The sequence below is a fragment of the Protopterus annectens genome, chromosome 11.part0, assembly GCF_019279795.1.
Source record: "Protopterus annectens isolate FY-2018-M chromosome 11.part0, PAN1.0, whole genome shotgun sequence".
NCBI classification, from domain to species: domain Eukaryota; kingdom Metazoa; phylum Chordata; order Ceratodontiformes; family Protopteridae; genus Protopterus; species Protopterus annectens.
Window position 1 is genome coordinate 421,514,163 of NC_056745.1, and position 24,264 is coordinate 421,538,426.

The 24,264-nt window shown below is 41.8% G+C and overlaps 1 protein-coding gene across 1 annotated transcript in view; it reads right to left on the bottom strand.

The window, feature by feature from the left end:
* UHRF1BP1L (UHRF1 binding protein 1 like) overlaps positions 1-24,264 on the bottom strand; it is a 2,202,923-nt gene that overhangs the window by 224,612 nt on the left and 1,954,047 nt on the right. The gene's annotated exons all lie outside the window — the stretch shown is intronic.

Genomic DNA, 24,264 nt, shown 5'->3' on the forward strand with positions numbered 1-24,264 from the left:
TGTATGTCTTTGTGATGTGGGAGGAAATTGGAGCACCCGAAGGAAACCCACATGAACGCAGGGAGGACATGCAGACTCTGCACAGAAGGCACCCCAGCCAAGAATTGAACCGGAGAACCTCTTGCTGTAAAGTGACAACGCTACCGCTGCACCACTGTGCCATCCAGTTGAATAGCTGACTCATAGCCTCATGTACATATGTTTCTCAATCCCATAGGACCACTGCACTCCAATTGTCAGCATTATTTATAACCGCATTCCAATTTTTTTTTAAGGACACTAATGCTCGATATTGTTCTCAGGTCAAATCCCTCCTAGAAGCTAACTTATAATCAAAATTAAAATGTAAATCTTTCATAACCTTCTGTTGAAAAATAGATACGTATTTATTCATAGGTGGATAAAAGGTAGAAGGTCTAAATGTAAATTGTATTTCATTCTGAAAATATAACTTTAAATTCAGTTTTCTACAAAAAGATAAAAGCTCATGAACCAAAACAGTTCCACCAATCTGGTAAGTTCCACTTTCATAAAGCAAACATCCTCGGTAAGCCATCCAACTTTTTCTTCCTGTGATAGAATATGCATATTGAAAAAACCTTGATGGGAGATTAATAAAAAGAAATGTAAAATAGTTGGAAGGTGTAAATGGTTAAAACAAACTGAAAAAAAAAAAAAAAAACATGTAAAAGTCGACCAAATGGTCTGAGCAATAAACCAATAAGCACAATGTCTGTACAAACCACCAGTCTGAACAGACTATACTAAGTCTAAAAAAATCAATTTTATTAAAAAAAACTTTTTTAATACAATTGATTTTTTCAAACTTAGTATAGTCTGTTCAGATTGGTGTTTTGTACAGACATTGTGTTGGCAATTCTTCTATAAAGTGTAATGTACATTTTACTGGCTAAACAATTTAACTGTTAAAAAACTAAACATCTTTTTTTAACTAGCACACAGAATATGATATTAAACACTAAATTCTGAGCTGTCCACAAGCAAAGCTTGTCGAGAAATGGATATTAAAATATGTTAATTACATGAAAATGGGCACCGATACAGTGGTCTGTTATTCATACTTACTAGCTGTTTATGACTTTGAATTAATTCACAGATTAAGGGTATAATCATCATGATAAATCTATCAGGCAAATATTAATCGTCTTGATACTGACAGAAGTACCCTATATGGTCAATAATCCACATTAGTTTCTTAAAAACTGCAGTAACCTGGGCAATGTGTGTAACTTATGTTCCCCTGAATGATTTTATGGTGGTAGTAGACCTGCATAATCCAAAGATATAACAGTAATCGCATTCCTGCATGAACAGTAGGAAGAATGTTCAGTGTCTTATCAGAATTATCCATTTTCGGAATGTATAAGGACTTTTTACAAGGCAGTCAATTTCAGCACTGGATTAAGTCAAACTCTGAATTTATTAACACAACTGATAGGGATAATAGATAGGATTCATGCTGGGTGAGTATAACACATTTCACATGTTGAAATATTTTATATTTTTGCTTATCCCTAAAGATGTGGTCCTATTTATTATTAGGAAGAAGAGTTTAGGCAATCTGGAGCCGGGGGGGAAGGATGCCAGAATCTAGTACATTTTAACAAAATAGTGCGGGCATGTGTAGAGCCATGCATGAACAATGTATGCTGTTGCCATACCCTTTTCAAAATTAAATTAATGTGATATGCTAGAATTTTAAAGCACGACAAACTTACCATGGTTTATAATTCTATACTTTGTTAAATTGCTTGTTTGCAACAAAAGTACACCTGTAGCCCCTCGATATCAGACAAAGCAGCTGATTGCTCTTACGGTTGAACAGCAGCAAGCATGAAGATTTAAAGCAATGTCTATGAGTGAAAGCAAAATGGTGGCCACAAACGAAGATGCAAAAGCACTTGCTTCTATGCTTCACATTTATCTGCATACAGATACAAAACAGTGAAAATTAAAAAGAAATAAGTGGAACACTTTTCAAATGTTTAATGAAAAGTGATGAAAGTGTTTCATTCTACAGACAGCAAGACATAGCATGTCATAATGGTTGAAAAGCAACAATGAATGTACAGTACTGAGAGGCCACAGAGGAAAACAAATTACAGCAATCTAAACCAGGTACAGCAATGGTGGTTGTAAGACAAAGATGCAATAAACACATGTGGCACCTTTAAGACAGGACTCAAGTGAGCACAGTGAGGGGATGCAAAGTATTATGTAGTACGAAAACAAAATAGGTATGAACAGTAAAACCACACAGGTAGAACAGAGTTCCTTTTTAACGTTGCAAGATGGTACAAAGACTGATAACAACAAAACAGACTTAGGAAGGTACATATTTTACAGAGTAAGGAAAACAGAAGAGAAAGTGGATAAATGATTGATTTTTAATGCTTCAAACAAATTCCAATAATGAGTGCAATATGAGCCTTGAAAATGAGATATCTGACTGGTGCAAGACAAAGTTGTTTATCTCAAAATTCAATAATTTTATATAGTAGATGGAGCACTATGCTCTGAAACTGGGAAATATGTAAACATGTTAAGACAGTCCCCAGAGCAAGACCCCAGTTTTAACAACTGTTAAGACTAGGTTTCACATTAGGGACTAACAGTGGACATTGTCAACAGTTAAAGAACAGAAGCAGAAGGTAAAATAGTTTTGAAATCTGTTAGAACTTTACTCAAAGTGTGGCAGAATGAAGTTACTAACAGCATATAAAGCGGCTAGTTATACAAAGGGCTACTTTGTTTCTGCCTTCTGTTTGTCTGATAGCACTAAATGTTTTACTGTAAAATGCTTCATACTCCTACACTTTTCTTTTCCTGTAACTGGTAGTGCATGGATCAGATAAAGATCCATGTACTACAGAGAACTATGATGGGGTCTCCCCTCTTAACAAGCTGTATATGTTGTCGACATGGATGCCAAAATTAACCTCTCAAGGTGAATTTCTGGGTATTCATATCTTGAAGATATATATATATATATATATATATATATATATATATATATATATATATAAAACAAACTGCTTATGGTCAGAAAGCTGATCATAATTCTCTATATGTTTGAAATGTTGGAGAAAGGGAAAGACGATTACTAATAGTAAAAACTCCCTCATCAACCTGAATAAGCAACTCAGGGGAACTATCAAGTCCACCAAAGCCAAATCATGGACAACTATATAAAGGAAAAGAACTATGTTTTGTTATCAGGAGACACTCAAGAATATGACTGGGGAGTTACTGTGTGTGTTTTTAAACTCCATGGCTAAATGTCAGAATGGGGAAGTAATAAAAGAAGGAAACGGCAATACAAAATTGACTGGAGAATTAAAAACAAGTTATGTCCTACCATAACGTTCCATCTGTGTTGATCTTCGTTCATTCATTACTGATGGGTTATCGGTTCCGTCCTCAGAACTGAGCCAGCCAAATATCAAGCTCGCGTCAGCCAAAAACTCTCAAGTCAAGGTCCTACCCAGAATGCTCTGCTCCCTGTAACCTCAGATCAAGTTTGCAAGTTAACAGATAAAAGTAGAGGCTATCTGTAGTCATAACAGTCCTACAATAAAGGAGTATATGAGATCAACCAAGAACCTCTGGATGGGGATGGAGGGTGGGAAGTAATGAATGAACGAAGATAAACAACACAGATGGCACGTTATGGTAAGACATAACTTCTTTATCTGATGTTGTTAATCTCTGTTCATTCCTTACTGATGGGACAGAGTCCCCAGCTACCTGTATTCCTGGGTGGCCCTCATAGGAGGACATTCCTGAGCACCATGGAGCCAAAAGAAGCTCTACCTCTGGCGGCCAAGTCCAATTAGTAATGAAGAATAAAGGTATGAGGTTTGGACCAAGTCGCAGCTGAGCAAATATGATTGAGAGAAGCCTTAGCATGGAAAGCTGCTGAAGTTGCCATAGACCTTGTAGAATGTGCTTTCACTCTGTGAGGCAAAGTGACATTGTTTTTGTTGTAGATAAAGGTAATACGATTTCTCAACCATGAAGCTAATGTAACGTTTGATACATGATGACCTTGTCTAGGTCCAGAAAAAGCCAGAAACAGTTGGTCTGATTTATGGGTTTCTGTCTAGATAAAATCATATTTGTCTATGAACATCCAAGGTGTGCATGCAATACTCTCCCTTGTTAGAGTGGTTTGGAAAGAACACTGGAAGATCAATAGACTGGTTGATAGACCGCTCTGACACCACTTTTGGTAAAAAGGAAGAATTAGTTCTCAGTGACACCCTATCCTTATGGAAGATTAGATAGGGAGGTTTGATGCATAAGGCTTGAAGTTCTGACAAGCGTCTGGCCGATGTGATTGCAATCAGAAACAAAGTTTTCCATGAGAGATACTTTACATCACATGAGGACGCAGGTTCAAAGGGAGGAGCTGTTAGAGCTTGCAGTACCAATGCCAAATCCCAAGGTTGTACCGCTTCTCTAAAGGGAGGTTTAAAGTGAATAACCACCTTCAAAAAAGTTTTACAGAGTCTATGTGACATAAGCAAAGAATCCTGAAAACCAATGTGGAAATTTGAGATGGCAATCTAATGCACATGAATAGTAGAGGCAGACACCCCAGAGTGGAAAAGATTTGATAAGTAATCCAAAACAACTGAAACTGGGGTTGACAAGGGGTCTAATTGTTTATTCACTGCCCATAGAGAAAACCTTTTCCATTTATTGAGATAGATTAGTCTGGTGGACGATTTATGAGATGCAATAAGAATATTGTGCACATGGGACGAGAGATTTTCCTGCCTGGCAATCATTGGAAGTGGAGAAACCAAGCTATCAGTTTCAGGGTTGTTAGATTGGGGTGAGTCAGACCCTGTGGATAAGAGATCAACGTTGGGTATGGATTGAGGATCCACAGTTGATCTAGTAGGTGAGGCCAGAGGAAGGGGAACCAGACTTGTCGAGGCCAATATGGAGCAATGAGGATCACTTTACTTTTCAACTGTTGTGCTTCCTTCAGAAATTGGGACATGAGGGGAAGAGGAAGATAAGCATAAGGTAGACCCGAGGGCCAAGCATGGACTACAGCATCCCTCGGTGACTGTCCCTGAGGGGGGGGATCAGAGCAAAATAGTTGCTGCACTTGTAGTTGGTTGGAGAGGTGAATAGGTCACAGCAAGGCTGGCCCCAGTGGTTGAAGATTCTTGCCGCCATCATAAGATTGAGGGACCACTTGTGAAGTTGTAGAATGCACCTGCTCAATTTGTCTGCCATCATGTTGGAGCTCCTGGGAATGTGCATTGCAATTAGAAAGTGGTTGGAAGCTATCGCCCATTGCCATATTCTCAAGGCCTCTCGGCATAATGGGCAAGATCTGGTGCCCCCTAGCTTGCTGATGTACCAGACCACTGACATGTTGTCTGACTGGATCGCAGTAGTCCCTAACGGAAGGATGGAATGAAATGCTTGCAACGTTAGTAGCAACGCCCTCAGTTCCAGGACATTGATATGCAAAAGGCCTCTGTCTCCGACCAGGTGCCTTGGACTGAGTTTCCCTGACATAGCCCCTCCCCCATCTGGGAAGAGTCCGTGGTCACCGTGGCTTTCAGTTGATGGGGGCTGAAGGGGCGAGACCATTGTTGGGGATTTCAAAACGTCCACCAGAATAAATCTTGTTTGCATCTCTGAGTTACACTTATCTGAAAAGACAAAGGATGTTGTAGAGGGTACCACTGAGTGAGAAGTAACCACTGAAGGAGCCTCATGTGGAATCTGGCTAGAGGAACAATGGTGATTGAGGCTGCCATTGACCCCAAGAGTTGGAATATAGTTCAACTGAGAGATTTGTGGTGACAGAGCAGTGGTTGAACCTGTTGCCTTATTCTTTGAAGCCTGTGATCCGGAAGAGATGCTGTGTACTTTCTTGTGTCCAACAGTACCCCTATGAATTCCAAAGACTGAGCTGGGGTCATGTTGGACTTCTCCCAGTTTACAGTGATTCCCAGGCTTTGTGCTGTGAGGACAGTGTAGTGCAGGGCTTCTTCCAGCAGACGCTTGGTGGAGGCGGTGAGGAGACGATCATCTAGATATGGAAACACCTGGAATCCTTGATGTCACAAGTGAGCGATAACCACTGCCATGCATTTGGTGAACACTCTGGGGGCTGTAGAGAGACCGAAGGGCAGAGCTCAAAATTGGTAGTGACTCGCTCCTATGTGGAAGCGAAGGTAACTTCTTGAGAGTTTGTCCATTTTTATGTGGTAATACACATCTTGAAGCTCTACAGAGCACATCCAATCGTCTTCTTCCAGGAGAGGAAGGATAGACTGAACTGTGACCATCCGGAATGTCTCTGTTTTTACAAATCTGTTCAGTGTGCTGAGATCCAAAATTGGTCTCCAGTCTCCAGTCCCCTGTCTTTTTTGGCACTAAAAGTAAGCTTGAGTAAAAACCAGATCCTCTCTGGTCTGGAAGGACCATCTGGATGACTCTCTTTTGTAGCAGCTTTTGGATTTTGTGTGCTGCTGCTTCCCTTGACTGGGTGGAACATTGGGTAATACTTTGGATGAGATTGGACAAAGAAGGAAGGAGATGCGATATCCTCTGGATATTATCCATTGTACCCAAGAATCAGTCGTTATATTTTGCCAGGCAGCAGTATACAAGGAAAAATGACCCCCGATCGCTTCCAGAGGTGAGCAGTCGGGCAATGCTTCAACAGTGCTGATAGGGTTGGTCAGAGAACGAATCTCTAGAACCCCAGTTTTGCGGACGTCCTCTGTCCCGAAAAGGGCGTCTTCCATTGGAGTTTCCCCCTCTGCCTCTAAGGGAGAACTTGGCATGTGTGTCACAGAAAGAGCCCTGTGATTTCCTGTGCCACATCTTCCCGCTCCTCTGACTTCTGAAGTAGAATCCTTGAGGAGTGGAGTGTCTGACACCAATGGCAGATAGGATCTTGCCATCTTGTTTGCACCTTTCCAGCGTATCTTTCACTTTAGGGCCAAACAAAGAAGCGGCCTCGATGGGGGCATTCATGAAGGAAGCCTTAATGGAGTCTGCAATGTCATAAAGGTGCATCCAGGCAAGTCGTCTGGTGACTATACCTGTGCCTGCCGTTCTAGCCACTCCTTCGGTTGTGTGAGAAATAAGATGCATAGAAGAATTGGAAATGGATTCTCGGGTGGCTATCTGAGAAGCCACATTGTCATAGACCTCGTCCTGTCCAAGGTTTCAGAGATTTGGTTGATAAGTTGCCTCTGATGCCTGGTAAAGTGTGCCATATAGTTCAAAGACCTTACGGCAAAGGTCGATAAAGCAAACACACGCTTCCCCAGTCTATCACCTGAGACTCCTTGTTGAGCGGATGGACAGTTTGGCTCTCTTCTGCCAAACCATTCTTAGTTGCAGCCACCACCACCATGGCATCTACTGGAAGACCTCATGACCAATGGGGATGCTCAGCTGGGGTCGAAAAGATTTTATCAGGCCTCCGTGGTATCGCTTCCAGGGTGTCAAAAGCCTTCCATGCGTGCTGGACGAGCTCATCGGTCGGCGGGTTAACTCAGGAAGTAGGGGGCTGGGCACAAAAGGCCTGCAGGAATACGGATTCCTCAGAGGAAGGATTAGAGGACTTCCAGTCACCCCTCTAAGGATCTCAAGGATGCCATCAAAAGACATCTCAGAGGGTAACCGTGGGGACCCTTCCCCATCACCAAAATTCGTATCTTCAGTCAACGACTCCTCAGTGGAGTCCATGTGCTTCCTCTTGCACAGCACTTTGCGGGGTACTTCCTCAGTGGGAGGTTCTGGCAAAGACTGCAAAGGGGGGGGGTCTCCTGAGGAGGAGAAACCTAAGGCCCTTGTGCCCAGCGGTTGTGGCTTTTGAGAGTTGCGGCACGGGGGGGGTGGGACTCCGACATGCGGGGTTTGCCAGCGGAGGCAAGTGCCCTCTCCAAGGCCTGGAAGGCCGGGCCACCCAAGGAGGGATGGGAGCCCGGAACAGAGCACGACAACCTCGGAACGGGGGTCACACCCCACCCCGACGAGCCGACCCTCAGACCAGGAGTCTCAAGATGACTGTGAAGCGTGAGGAAAGGGAGGATTCCTGGAGGGTGCCATTGAAAAAAATCGGCGTGGAACCAAGAATGCCTTCCCCCATGGCACAGCCACTGGCCTGATAAGAGCCCGATGCCCAGTGCACCGAGTACCACAAGGAAGACTCCGGTTCCAAAGTGGGATCCATTACTGGAGTCGGAGGAAGGGAAGCTGCTATCGGAGTAATGGGCTTCGATACTTGGGTGGAAGTCGAAGGAGGAGTGCACGTTGGAGTTTGAGGAGATACACGTTCACCTGAGGGAGGGAATGTGGACTTTGGGTGAGAGAGACCTCTGGCCACAAGCAACTGGTCAACAAGCCACAACACATCTTGCTCAGAGAGGCTCCTGGTCGACCTCATAGAGAGACAGTACAGTTGTGTACACTTACCATAAATATAGATGTTCGAGTGCATTCACTGTTGCAGTCATCACATTTGGGTTATCTACTTGCAGTAGCCCTCAGTTGGCCTGATTATCAAAGTCTTGGGTCCTGCGTCGGTTGTTGTCTCATCTTCCATGACGTCAGGTAGTCAGGGGTATAAAGCATGCAGCCGACGCCATTACATCAGTTTTTCTTGCCCCAGATGTCAGGTGCCCCCCTAATGGTAAGCAATTAAATAAATATAAATATATACATATATATATATATATATATATATATATATATATATATATACACACACACACACGCACACAAGGCTATACCTCCAACAAAAAAGTAAATACACCAAAAAGCTTTTAAGCATAGTAAAGGAGCATAGAGATATAGCCAAAAGAAGTCAGGGGGCTGGAGAGAGGGTAACCAGGACTGCAACAGTAAATACACTCGAACATCTACATTTATGGTAAGTGTACACAACTGTACTATGTTCTTCTTGTTTTACTGTTGCAGTCATCACATTTGGGTAGATTTCCAAAGCTAAGGATGGGAGGAGAAGTTTAGATAGCATTAGGACCAGCTATAAGGCCCTGCAAGACTGCAGTGGCAAAGTCAACTCTGGATTTAGAAAAATTGGCAGACGGTAATGCTTTGTGAAGGTATGTACAGAACTCCAGGTAGCAGCTTCTAGGCTGTCTCTGGTAGGGACACCCCTGAGAAAGGCTGCAGAGGTAGATGCAACCCTGGTTGAATGGGGTCTAATCCCCTGTGGGATAGGTTTTTCCATGGTGCTTATAGCAGAAATGAATGCAATGGCCTATCCATTTAGAAATGGTTTGCTTTGAAATAGCCTTCCCCTCTGCCCCTGCAGCAAATGCCACCAGCAGTTGTTCAGATTTCCTTAGGGTTTAGTCCTGTCCAAGTAAAATCTAAGTTCTCTGTGCACATCTAAGGAGTGCAGTATCCGGTCCCCTTTATTCTGTGGATTAGAAAATAAGGTTGTCAAATGAATGGATTAAGAGCCACACTGGATACCACCTTGGGCATGAAGGAGGGATTGGTCCTGAGGGACACCTTGTCCACATGAAAGATGATAAAAGGCTCCACTGCCATAAGGGCCTGTAATTCAGATACCCTTCTTGCTGAAGTGATTGCTAAAAGGAAAGCTGTTTTCTAAGAAAGTAATTTTAACTCTGCACTTGCAGCTGGCTCAAAAGGAGGCAGAGTGAGTTTTTCTAATACAAAGTTAAGGTCCCTAGCTGGAGTTGGGGCTCTTCTGGGTGGTCTTTTTGGGCCCCCTGAGAAACTGCTTGAGCAGTGGGTGAGGAAAGAGGGGTGGTTCTGTGTTGTAATGAGCTGAAATGGCAGAGGCATGAATTTTGATGGAGGAAAAGGAAAGGCCCTTGTGAAGCATCTCAGTTAAGTACTGAAGAATCTGAGGTAAATTGGGCACTGCTGTTGGCCATCCCTTGAGTTTGGTTCCAGGCACAGAATTTATTCCATTTTTCAGCATAAGATTTTCTAGTACTTGGCCTCCTTGCCTCCAAAATGACACCCAACACTTATTTACTGAGGGATGTTAACGGGGATATTAGGTAATTAGCCAGGCTGCCAGGTTCATGGTTTGAAGCTGGGAGTGCAGAATCTGGCTCCCCTGCTGTGACAGAGGGTAGGGGTCTGAGGCAGGTGCCATGGGACTAGCTGTGACACACTGCGCAAGAGGGGGTACCAGTGTTAGCTTGGCCAGTTTAGTGCAATCAGTATCATCCTTGGTTTGTCCTGTTTGATCTTTAGTAGTACTTTGGAGAGGAGAGGCAGAGGAGGAAAGGCATAAACCGATAGATTTTTCCAGCTGAAGGACAGAGCATCCACTTTCTAAGCTTGTTTGTGGGGAGTCCTTGTGCAGAATTTGTCCAATTGGTAGTTGTGGGGGGAGACAAACAGGTCTTTATCTGGCTCCCCCATTTGTTTATCAACATGTTGAAAGTCTTTGGTTCCAGTTTCCACTCGTGTGAGTCCATTAGATTTCTGCTTAGTTCATCTGCCAGTGTATTTAGTTTTCCTGGCAGGAAATGAGCCTGTAGAAGCACTTGGTAGCTCAAGGCTGTGTTCCACAGACCCATGGCTAGTCTGCAGAGGGGGTATGAATGGGTACCCCCTGCTTCTTTATGTACCACATAACAGTGGTGTTGTCCATCTTTATCATTAATTGTCCTGGAAGAATGTGGTCCTTGAAGGCTGTTAGAGCATTCCGTACAGCTAACATTTCTTTTTGATTGATATGCAGTTGCATTTGACTTGGGGTCCATTTGCCCTGAATGCACTTCCCTGCCATGTGAGCCCCCATGCATAGTATGATGCATCCGTTGTTAGGGTTTGGGCGGCGGGGGGGGTAGAATGAATGGTAGTCCCTTGTTTTGGTGGCAGACCTCTGCCCACCAAAGGAATTCTAACCGTAGGCAAGGTATGACAGGAATCATTGCTTCTAGATCCTGAGAATGTTGACACCATAGGCATTTTAGATACCATTGTAGTTTCCTCATATGCAGTCTTGCATATGAAATTAGTAGAATGCACGAGGCCATGAACCCCAAGGCTTGCAGTTTTTGCCTTGCAGATAAACAGGGTTTTTGTGGCCACTAGTTTGAAGTAAATTGTCAAATGAATTTGTTTCTCTGGCGTGAGAAAAGCCATCCGGGAAGTTGTGTTCAAGCTTGCTCCCAGGAATATAATTTGTTGACAGGGCACCAGCTGTTCATTTATGCTGTATCCCAGACAAGTTAGCTCCTTTTGTACAAATGCCAGACAATTCAAAAGTATGTCCTGGCTTTCTGCCTGAATTGAACAATTGTCCAGGTATGGGTATATTTGAATATTTCTTTGCCTGCAAAATGCAATGACTGGAGCTAGGCACTTTGTGAATACCCTGGGTGCAGTAGATAAACCAAAGGGCAGTACAGAGAACTGATAGTGCATGCAACCTGCTTTGAAGCGTAGGTATCTTCTGCAAGATTCCCTGATTGGGATGTGCAGGTAGCCTTCCTTTAAATCCAGTGTTGCCAACCAGGCATCTTTGCCTATCATGGGAAGCAACTGGTGAAGAGTTAGCATCTTGAATTTTTGAATCACCAAAAAGGTGTTTAGGATAGAAAGGTCCAGGATAGGGCAACAGTCTGAATAGTCTCTAATCTTAAGAAAGAGAGAACTTGCTTTTGCACCTCTGCCCACTGATTTGGTGGTAGATCTGGCCAACCGTTTGGGGTTGGAAGTGAAATCTGTATCCTTGGGAAACTAGGTCTGAAACCCTTTTGTCCTGGGTAATGAGCTCCCAGTTTTTTGCTTGCAGAGCAATCTTTCCCTCTAAAAGAGCAGTCAGTTGAGAAGTGCTTGGAAGTTTTAAAGTTAAGTCATTGAGACAGCTTACCATAGGAGGGAGTCTTACTACTCCCTGATTTGGAAGTGAGAGCTCCCCACTGCTTAGTCCTGTGCGTACCCTGGGACTGAAACTTGGTTGTTCTGCTGATTCTGGGTTTGAACTCAGAAGGCCTGGAAGAGACAGGAAAGGACCAATCTTTTGAGGGCCAATGCCTACTAAATCTTGGAGGCTGCACTTTTAAGAAATCTTTAACAGTTTGCATAGATTTAGCTTTTTCCTCCATCTTTTTAAGAACTTCTTCTGCTTTGTTGCCAAACTGGCGGTCCTGATTTAAGGGAGCATCCAGCAATTTAGTTTTAACATGATCTGGCAAAGATTGCTCCTTAAGCCAAGTATGCCTTCTAAGTACAGACCTGGTGACAGCAGCCCTGCAAAATGCCTCTAGTGAATCAAAACCACACTGCAAAGTACGTTTCCCATCCTGTTCAGCAGAATGCATTAAATCCTGTAAATCCTTATTTTCAGCACAATCAGGAATCAACATCATTTTCTGTTTAAGCAATCCGCTAATATGCTGCTGATACTTTAACATATGAAACTGACAATTTAAGGCCCTGATGGCCAAGGTTGCAGAGGTGCATACCTTCTTATCCATCTATCCAGGACCATGGAATCTCTATCAGAGGGGGTAGGATTTTTGGCAGTAGTAGACTTAATGCCCCTGGGTTCCTGTGAAATGGTCTCAGGATTCGCAGTAGGATTTTTAAAAAGAAACTTGTGAGAATCAGGAACCCTGTAATATCTATCAGATTTTCTAGGAGCAGGAGGTAAAGAGTCAGGGGCCAAGCTAGATTCCAAAAAGGCATCATCAGCAATGTCCAGTACAGGAGGGATAGCTAAAGGCCTGTGCTGGGGCAGGAGTAAGAAATCTCTAAGCCTATTTTTAGAATCAGAGTAATCCTGGCTTTCCCAGTGAAAATGCTCCCTAAGAGTATGCAAGGTTTCACCAAAAGAAAAATCCTCTGGGGGAGAAGCAGATGGAATAGAGTCTTCTGCATCAGAATCCTCATAGGTGGATAAGGGTAAATCCTGGTCATCACAGGAGACAGAAATTTCAGAATCCTGATCAGAAGTATCATAAGCAAATTCAGTCCTAGGTCTCTTAGAGGGGGAAGGTTGGCTTCCCCTGATAAAAGTAATAAGATCTTTAGCCATTCTTATCAGAGGACTGACTATGTGGTCTGGTCGTCAGTTTCCTGGGCATGGTTCGAGTTTTAGGCCTTGAAGAAGAAGATGGCGTCAGTTTAATATGCAAGTCAGTAGGCCTGAATACACCCTCAGAAGCTGGTGCCTGCAGAGCGGCTTTGGACCCATCCAAGGAAGAGACATCCGCAGGTTCCACAGTTGAAGCATCTTGCGGCGTACCAGACTTCGAATGGGTCTCAGTAGAGGCCTGCAAATCTGAAGTAGCAGATATTAGGGGCTCCAAAAGTGCCTCACTGAGTACCGGCTCACTGACGACTAGCTTAGGAGAAGAGTCGTCAGCACCTTTGGACCTAGGCAGCCTGTCTCTGTCTTTATCTTTGCGTTTTTTTTTGGAATGTCGGTAGTCGGGTGGCTTACCAAAGACATATCTGGATAATTGAACAGAGTACCAAAATATTTAGAAGCGAAAATATACCGACGAAGAACAGTTCGTGGTTTAAATAAGGCACAAAACCGACAGAGAGGTACGTCGTGGTCAGGGCCTAAGCAAGAAATGCAGTACGAATGAAAATCTTTATGAATTATTTGCTTTCCACAAGAAATACAATTATTGACTTTTACTGACATCAGTTTAGAGCAAGAAAAAGTTTTCCCAATGGGGTACTTACCTTTAGTTGAAGACTTCGGTTCTGAAACTCGAAAACGAAAATTTCAGGAGTCGGACGACTGGCACTTGCGAACTGCTGCTGCTTCAGGCACCGCACGGCAAGAAAGACTGATGTAATGGTGTCGGCTGCATGCTTTATACCCCTGACGACTACCTGATGTCATGGAAGATGAGACCGCAAACGACGCAGGACCCAAGACTTTCATAATCAAGCCGACTGAGGGCTACTGCAAGCAGATAACCTAAATGTGATGACTGCAACAGTGAAAAACGAAGAACATCTCAAGGCGATTCTGGCCTTTCTAGAAAAGGACTATATTGGTTACCAACGAATGGATCCAAGGAAGGAGAGTACTTGGTCCCTGCTAATTTGAGAGGTGCAGGGCCTGGAACTGAGGACATCTGCACTGAAGAAAACGGGGTGAAAGTAGTCTGCGCTGATGTCATCGCCATAGAAGTTGAAGGTGTCCACACCGTAAAAGCAAGTGTCTGCACCGATGGTTACAGTGCCGTTGAGGAAAGTGTCTGCACTGGTAAGAATGACGGGGATGAAAAGGACTACATTGAAGAACATGTTGGTGCCGAAAGTGTCTGCACCGTGGAGGACAGTAATGTCATACTCAGAGTCGAAGGGAATTGTATCAATGGTGCCGAAGGGGACTGTGCCTGCATGGACAGTGCTGGTAAGGGCTGCAACGGAACTGTTGGAGCCGTAATTGCCTGCATCAGGATTTCCGGTGCCAATGTCGATAAAGGAGGACAAGGCTGGAGTCAGAATTAGCTGGGGAGGTGCCGAGCCTGGAGCAGACAGGGTCACAGGTGGCAGCGCCAAAGTAGTAGTCAATTTCACCTTCTTATGAGTCGACTTCCTACAATCTCTAGAGGGAGATGAAGGGAGTGACCTTGATGAGGAAAAATGCCTCTTACAGGGTTTTAGCAGGAGGGGATGAGCCCTCCGACCCAGAAACAGCCTCACAGAAAGGAGATCTGAGAAGACTATTCAAGATTAATTTGTTCTTTCTCTCGTTAAGAGCTTGGTCAAAAAATTTCTACAAATCCCACACGGGGGATCCACAGTAAGGTAGGAGACATTCAGACAACAGACACAAGTCATGGCCATCAGAAAGCGGTAACTTATGGCTGCAATCCTTGCACTGCTTAAAACCAATGCTACTTTTCTTATACGACATACTGATGTGGAGAAGAAGAATAGTACCAAAAAGAAGAGGAAAGGCTACCCAAAAGGGTAAGATGAGAGAAGGAAGAAGGATTAGCAACAATGGTAATGAAGAATTACCTCAAAGGTAAGAAAAAGGTAATAAAGAGAAGTAGACTAAAGGGAGATAGTCTTAAGTACACAATAGGGTAGGAGAATATTAGCAGAAACTGTCTGAAAAACTTTAAAGTAGAAACGATCTATAAAACTCTCAAAAAATTATACACTTAGCTGAAGAGAGTGGCTTGACATGCCTGTACAGCAACGCGTTAAAACGAGATCTGGGGTAATGGAGCACAGCATTTTGGGTAGGACAGTGGGTCGAGAGTTTTTGGCTAATGCGAGCTTGATATTTGGCTGGCTCGGTTCTGAGGATGGAACTGATAATCCATCATTAAGGAATGAATGAAGATTAACATCATCAGATCAGACATTTTAGAAGTAGAAATAAATGATTTATGGCAGGATCATCTTTCCAAAACTTTTTTTTTTTTTTTTTTTTTTTTTATATTTTATGAACTGAAGGTTTTAGTAAATTTTAAGAAATCTAAATGGTGTATTTTGAAGTGGAAAAGGTAGTATAAATGTGTAAAATGATAAAGGCTGACATGATAGTTTTAGAAAGGAAATTATAGGAAACTGAATGTTATAAATACAGAAAGAGAAATATATGCAAAGAATAGAAAACCAAATAACACTCCCTCAGACAGATTCTAAATTTCACACCCATTTTATAGAAAGCATTAAAGCCATAAAGATATTCCACCCAACAATCCTGACTTGCTCTTTCCTCAGACAGCAAACACCCCTTGTTTTATCTTAAAACACATCCTGACCTTCTACATCAAACCACTGCTTCTTAAATTAAAACCATATTCTCCTTCAGCAGATAATCTCTCAGCAGAATACATCAAGCCAGCTGCCAGTTCCACAGCCCTTCCTGTATCTCTTCTAATTAACAGATCAAGGAATCATATGTTCCTCCTCTATGGAGAAAAATCATCATTATCCCCTTCATACAGGAGGAACCTCATCCAATATAATCAATATCAGACCTATTGCCATATTATGCCCTTTGTTAAAACTTCTAAAGTATATTCACAAGCAACTACTTGAACACATCTTACAGGAAAAGCTCCTGACCTCCACACAGAATGGTTTTAGACCTGCCCATAGCACTACCATTGCCTTGTTAACCTTCACAGATACTATTAACAAAGCTAGAGACAAAGGCAAACTCATTTCCTCTGTATTCCTAGATTTCTCCAAATCTTTTGATCTACTCTCACACCAAATAATTTCTTTGTCAACTGTTTTCTCTCAGGCTATCACAACAGCCACTATTATGGTTTAACAACTACTTAACTGCTGGATACCACCTTGTTAAAGTCTCTCCACCTTTTCTACAGTCCTTTCTGTCAATACTGGCATGTCACAGGGCTCCATTCTCAGCCCTCTACTCTTCAATATATTCACCATCTACATAAATACTTTCAGCAAGCTTTCCTCATACAATACGCTGATGATTATATCCTAATATGCATTTTTGACAACCTAATACATCTTCACAGAATTACTCAAGAAGTCTTCAGCTCTGCTGAAAGTTGTCTAGAAGATATTATTTAATGAAAGCTTATTAGTTTTCCAAAACATGCACAAAGACTGGACAGTCCAATTAGTACGCCCACTAAAATTGAGCATATGCCAACAGAAAAACCTCTGGCCACTAAAGTACCACTGAGCAGCCAGACTTTCTATTGGTACATGCTGGGGACACAGGAAAATGCATTTAAAATCAGGCACATTCTGCAAAACTAAAGAAGTAGAAACATACCTAAATTTATTTAGACTTCTGTACCATCCCTTGTAAAACAAGAAAAACAAAACAGCAACACAGATTCCCTTTCTTCCATTGTTGCCTCTACAATGCACTGATGTACTGTGCAAGAGTGGGAATGTAAGTCCCTTACACATGCACAGTACCTTAAACTACAGGAGACAATGCAGAAGACACATTACTTAAAAATGGCAATTTCTTTCTTAAATAATGTCATTGTATGACAGCAATAATCTACTCCTGTGTGTGGGTATATCAGGATTTAGCCATGGTTGTCTTTCTTTGATCACTCAGGCTTTGGTCTCATAATCAAACCACATCAACTATGGGTAAATCCTGATACACCCATACACAGTCAAGAATTATTGCTTAAAACACCTGCCACTAACCCCCCCCCCCAAATTACTATTTTTTCCCAAAATCCCATTTCCTTGAAGAAAACAACTTTAACATTTCTTCTCTAAATAATACCATGTCTGAAGTTACCCCACATGCAAAACTACTTGGCATGACAACTGACAACGACCTTAAATTCAATTTACATATTCAAAACATCATTAATAAACCCATAGAGTAAAGAAATTCCTTATAACATTCTAGCTATCACCTACCTCTCACCCTTTCTCCTAATTCTAAACTTGAACAATGCTACAAACAAAGCTGCTAGATTTGCTTGTAACAAACCTTACTAAACCCACCATTTAATACTAAAAGCACTTAACCGGTTCAAACCTCCTCACCACCTGTCTTATACATGGCTCATCTTAACCCACAAAATCATCCATATCCCATCACCTGCTCAACCATTAGCCCCATATTCCAATACTATCTTTCAAACCATTCTCTTTGGTCAAATGATAAACTGCTTACCATCTACAAAACACATCTTCCTTGCCAATTACTTTCAAATACATATTCAGAAATGTACCCTCTATGTTTTCCCTTCTAGATCCTTATGGCATATCCTCACTGTTGCAAATCAGGTTCCAGTCCCTGTCCTTAATTAATATTCCCTGCCAAAAGCTTATTTGCCCTAAAATTCTCCTAATAGTAGTTTCAGATAGAATAAAAATACTTGACAGTATAATACTCCTCCCTGCTAATAACTCCTTACCATAAATCTGCCATTATTCTCTTACATTATTTTATGCCTGTTGGTGCCCCTGTTGCAGTCAATATTATTACTCCCCTATTCCCTTATCCCAGATATTCTGCTGAACGTCCATTCACAAATTCTTCATTGTGTCAAATTCACACACACTCATTTCTGCCCAAATGCATCTCCTAAGATGATACTTGCACCCAACAGTATGTTGTATAATTCAATGCCCTTTGCCTTTTGTCAATGTCTGTACAGCTGTTTACATTCCATGTTAGTATTGACAGAACAGCCTTTATGATAAAAATATATTATCTGTTCCTACTTTATAGCACAGTTCTTTTGAATATGTATTTCCAGCTTGCAACTCACATGCAGACACTAATATTTGAGAATGCTGAACTTGTATGTCTTGCTTCTCACCTCTATTTGAACCCATGTCACTTTTTCTTTGGCTTCATGCTTCAGTAAAATCACTCAACAAAAAGCCAAATTACTTTTTCAAACCCAAATCCTCTTTTAACTCAGAGAAAATGCCCCAAAAAATTCACACTTCCAAATAAGGTCAATTTTCTCAACTCAATAGCTGCACCTCCCAGGCATTACCTATTTTAAAGTTAAGGTTAACCATTTCTAAGGAATGTGTTAGAGCCTGTGATGTCCTTTATTGATCACTTGTGCAGCACTGTTTACATATGGTAGCATCGTGCCAAGGGTACTGTATTTCGGTCAGCATATTGAGGCTTGGTCACCTTCTTCTTGTGACATATGCCTGACCTGTAATCCAGGGGGTAAAACTGCATATGAGGGATGCATTGGTACACATAATCCCCAGAACATTCTTTCGTTGCCTTTGTTAAACTTGTGATGTACTGTACAACATAAACCCCACATTGTCATTAACGTTTAGAATGACACTAACGAAAAAAAAAGAAGCTGTAAGTAACAGTTTTTGTTACTCATATTTACATAAAAACATTTGATATAAAATGCACATTATATTGAATAGCAGTTTTGCATCTAGTGCACTTAGGGGTATTGTAGGTGGTTATGCTTGGGGGTGGGGCCTTTTCAATGGAAAAAAAGTACTTTTTTAAGTTGTAAGGAATATAGGCTTTACTGTACAACAAGAGAAGAAAAGCTAGACAGAAGCATGTTTAAGTTAATATAAACTGGGAACTAATGTCAGGTGGCATGATGCCAGGGTAATGCTATGGGCTAGGCTTGTAAAGGCACCAGGGCCATTAGTCTAGTATACACCTATGAACCTATAACAAACGGCTGCTGGGGTCAGTCTCTATTCCAATAATATAGATACAACTTGGAATAAAACTCCTACTTCAGTTAGGTCTATCTTACAACTTCATCTTTTCAAACCATTACTAAAAGACTTCCTCTCTACCTCTTGGCTTTGTCCCTGCTCCTCATCTGGGACACAACTCTCCTAATACCTTTCACTAACCTTGTTATATCTCCCTTTAAAGCACTAAAATCACTTAACTTGCTTATCCCCTTACTTATCTCCTTCTAATACTTCATTTTATTGTACTTCTTAAGCTCTAGTAACACTTAAACTTGCTTATCCCCTCTAATACTTCAGTCTGCTGTATTTCTTAAGTTATTCCTGTCTATCTTATGTAACACTCTTCTATCTGCAAATTCTCAACAGAATGCTTGGATATTACTGTGTGAGAATATCAATACAAATTTTATTACACTGACTATTATATGTATTCACTGAAACTGCATTAGAAAATATGTTATTGTAAATATTGGTTGCATTAAATAGGATATTCTCCCTGGGGCTCTATGAAAAGGACACTTGTGCCCAGTTGGGACATTCTCAGTAAATACACGTGAATAAATAAATAAATAAACATTATTTGGGTGAAAAAAGAGGAGGCTCACCATATTTAGCTAAGATGGTTAAGTAACATGGAATGATTAAACAAGGGAATACAAGACCAATTTGCACAGAAAGAGTGTAGGCAAGAAGAAATTATGAACAATAATTAAGTAAGAAAGATATATAGTAAAACAGTAAACCTATCGGAAATTAAAAAAAAAATATATATATATATATATATATATATATAAGTTGGTGACTACATAAAATTTGGAAAAAGATAACAAGTAACACGAATTAAAAGATATGCTGAAACAAGTTAATCTCTGGGACTCAAGTAGGGTTTTCAGTTCCTGAAGTAGATGGAGCAGCTTATACAAAGTACAACAATATGGAGGGAGAGCAGAAAAATACAGTTGTTTAAGTAAACTTGCCATAACAGTAGATGTTAAAATGATCACTGTTGCAGTAGCCTTAGCTATATGGGGTTATATGTTGCAAATGATACAACACTTGGCCAGTTTCCAAAGCTACAGGGCAGCTATACGTTCAGTTACTGAGGTTCACAGGTGAGTACTAGGCTACCAGTCTGCAGACCAATTCAAGCCTCAAAGTTTATTCTGCTGCTGCTTTGACATTCAGAATTTTAAACTGCCAAGCTCACGTTAAACTTTGTACTTCTGTCTTTTGAGAACATGAAAAAGTTACTCATTAACTTTCCCTGTTCTGAGATGAAAAAATGGCATAGGTTATTTTGAGCACAAAAAGGAAAATTGGTTAGGCTTAAAATGGCCTACAAAGGGCAGCTAGCCTACTTCTTACATAAGAACCTATAAAGTCAAGTCAAAGTAAACTTTACTGTCATTCAGACTTCACATAATAGTGCAAACTGAACGAAATTTCGTTACTCCAGACTAAATGTGCAAAACATCACAAGAAGCATTTACAACAGACATTACTACATCACAGAAAACCATTACAGACATAACACCCAAAACATTTTACGACTCTAAACAATACATTATTGCACAGAATTCCAACAGTTATCAGTATTGCACATGAACACCAAAATATGAGTTCTCATCAACACAGAGCTCTGCTACACCTGATGGCCAGCATCATGCAAGTTATTAATAGTGTTGCGTAGTCTGATGGCCTGTGGAAAGAAGCTCTAACTGAATATGGCAGTTTTGCACAGCATATTGCGATAGCACTTGCTAAATGACAGGAAGGAAAATAGTCCATGGGCGGGGTGAGTAAAGTCCCTCACTATTTTAGTGGCTCTGCTAAGACATCAAGACAAGTATAGGTCCTGAATAGATGGAACAGTGGTACTAAATTTTCTCAGCTACTTTCACCACCCTTTGGAGATGCTTATGATCCAAAGCAGAGCAATTTCCATACTGAAAGACTGTTTGACAAGATGCTTTCTACAGGGCCCCTGTAAAAGGTTGTGAAAACAGGTGGTGGAAGGTTTGCTCTTCTCATTCTTTGCAGAAAATGGAGATGCTGTTGCGCTCGCTTGACAGTGAACTTTGTGTTTATGGACCATGACAGGTCTTCTTCAATATGTACCGCTAAGAACTTAGTGCTTTTTACTCTTTCCACTATTTCTCTGAGGACTGTGAGTGGAGGGTGCACTCTATGGTTCCTTCTGAAGTCAACAATTATCTCCTTGGTCTTGTTCAAATGCACCAATCAGTTGGTTAAGCTTCTCTCAGTAGACTGTTTCATCATCACTGCTGCTGAGAACCACAACTGTTGCGTCACCTGCAAACTTAATTATGAGCTTCAAACTGAACCTGGCGATGCAGTCAGAGTCAGCAAAGTGAACAGCAAGGGGCACAACACACAACCCTGTGGTACCCTAGTGTTCATAATGATGCTCTCTGAGGTGTTCATGCTAACGCATACTGTCTGAGGTCTATCTATGAGGAAGTCTAACATCCAATTGCACAGCGGGTTGCCAATATGCAGTTGAACCAGTTTCTTTATCAGATGCTGGGGATAACTATGTTGAAGGCAGAGCTTAAGAACATGAATAGCATACGCACATAGCAGTTTTTGTTTTTCAGGTGGGCCAGAAATATGCCATTGAAATAGTGTCTACCCTGGAGCGATTAGCTCAGTATGCAAATTGGAGTGGATCAAAAGTTTCAGCAAGTCGTGATGGTATACAGTCTTTCACTAGCCTTTCAAAGCACTTCATTACAGTGGAGATGACAGCTTTGGAGCGGTAGTCATTGAGGCTTGATGATGAAGACTTCTTGGGCAATGGTAGGATGGTTGTGTTTTTAAAACATTTGGTTACGATGGCCTGACTCAGTGAGGATGTTTGTCAGTTGATCAGCACAGTGCCAGAGTACCCCACCACAGAATGTTGTCAGGTCCAGATGCTTTTCCTTGGGTTTACCCTGCATATGGTCCTCCGAACATCAGCTGGGTTGAGACAGAGCATTTCATTGTCCTTGCTGGTAAAGGCTTTTGTTGCTGTAGTGTCTTTTTTCTCAAACTGGCTAAAATATATGTTGAGCTTGTTCAGAAATTCAGTGCTGTCATTGCACTGAGAAGATGAGGGCCTGTAGTCTGTTATGGATTGAATTCCTTGCCACAGATGCATGCAGTCTTTTAGGTCTGTGAAGTGACTCTGAATTTTCTGTCCGTAGGCATGTTTAGCATCTCTCACACCCCTATTTAGATTCGCTCTGGCTAACCCAAGGGCATCCTTATCCCCCAAATTTAAGGCGGCATTGTGTGCTCTCAGAAGCTCATACACCCCACTTGTAAGCCAGGGTGGTGGTGTTCTTACTGAATGTCAAATCACCCATACACTTTGATATATATCCCACCACAGACTGTGCACTCATCTAGGCTGATGTGCTGGTTTACAGTAGCCACTTCTTTGAAGATGTTCCAATCTGTGCTTTCAAAACAATCAAGTGCTAAGACTGCTCTCTCTGGTCATATCCTTAACTGTTTCTTGGATGGCTTCCCTCTGGTTAATAATGGGTATACACTGGAACTAGCATTATGGAGAAATGGTCTGAGCTTCCCAGGTGTGGGTGAGAGGCACTGCCTTGAATGCTAGTTTGACATTAGTATAGACCTTATCCAATATGTTCTCACCCCTAGTTGCAAAATCCACATGCTGACAAGTAATGTGGTAGAATTGACTTCAGATTGGCTTGACTGAAGTCTCCCGCTATTATGTGAACATATTCTGGTTTTGCAACTTACTGATCAGCTGGTATAATGATTCCAGTTCTTCATTTATATTAGCACCGGGAGGAATGTATACAGCTGTGATACTAACTCTATTAAATTCCCTAGGCAAGCAGAATGGTCTAAATTTTAGTGACATGTACTCTCTATTTTCAGAGCAGTGAATGGACACCATCTTGCAGTTGGAACACCAGTTATTGCTGACATAAACACAGACTCCTCCCTGAGATTTCCCATAAAATGACTGACCCAAAGTAGGAACACTATCGCAGGTTCATAGGTAGGTACTAGGCCATTGGCCCTAGGGCCTATATAAGCCTAGCCAAAAAGGTACCCTGGCTTTCACCAACCAAAAAAGTTATTTTCCTGTACCCCTGTCGAGCAGAGCCACAGAGGTGATCCCCGGGGTGAACTTACTATTTCCCATCCAATCATCAAGATTTTTCTTGAAGAGTGCTAATGAGGAGCTTTGTCTGATAAAGACAGGTAGTTTGTTCCAGAGTATGGGAAGTCTCTGGGACAGGAATCTATCCCTCCAGCATGTACTGTTTATTGTGGTGACAAGGTTTAGGTCCCTAGAGCGTGTAGCTCAGAGGGATTGGGATTTCTTTAAGTGGAGCATGTCCAACAACTCTGGGTTTGACGCAGCTTTGTATGTTAGGCAGAGATTGCCTCTGAGTAGGCAATATGCGATGGAGTACAGCTGGAGTTTTTTGAGACGGTTAGCGTAGGGCATCTGTTTAAGGCTGGTAATCTTCTTTGTGAGGTATTTCTGTGGCCTTTCCAGTTGTTGTAGATGTCTTGTGAGGTACATACCAAAAGGGGCATTGTACTCTATAATGGGTCTAATGAAATGAGTGACGAGTAGAGGGGAACACTGACCTCTTTTTTCCTGGATGAGAAACCTTTTGTGATGAGGTGTGCCACGTAGAAGGATTTCCCAACTACTGTGGTGATGTGATTATCAAAGGAGAGACTACTGTCCACCTGTGTCCCAAGGTCTCATCACACTTTCGGTGTTAAGTAGACTACCACCTATGTGGTAGCTCATGGGTACAGAGTTTTTACCAAACGGGATGACAATGCACTTTTTGGCACTAAGCTTGAGGCCAAGGCTTTCACACCAGGTATCTGTCTCACTGAGGCCCTTTTGTAGGATGTCCACATTATTAGGAGTTTCGATTATGGCTCCTAGTTTGCAGTCATCTGCGAACTTCATTAGCCAAAGACCTTCTGTGTTAGCCTGTACTTCAGAAAAGTAGATACCAAACAGGAGAGGACCCAGGACTGAACCCTGTGATACTCCACTTGTCACTGGTC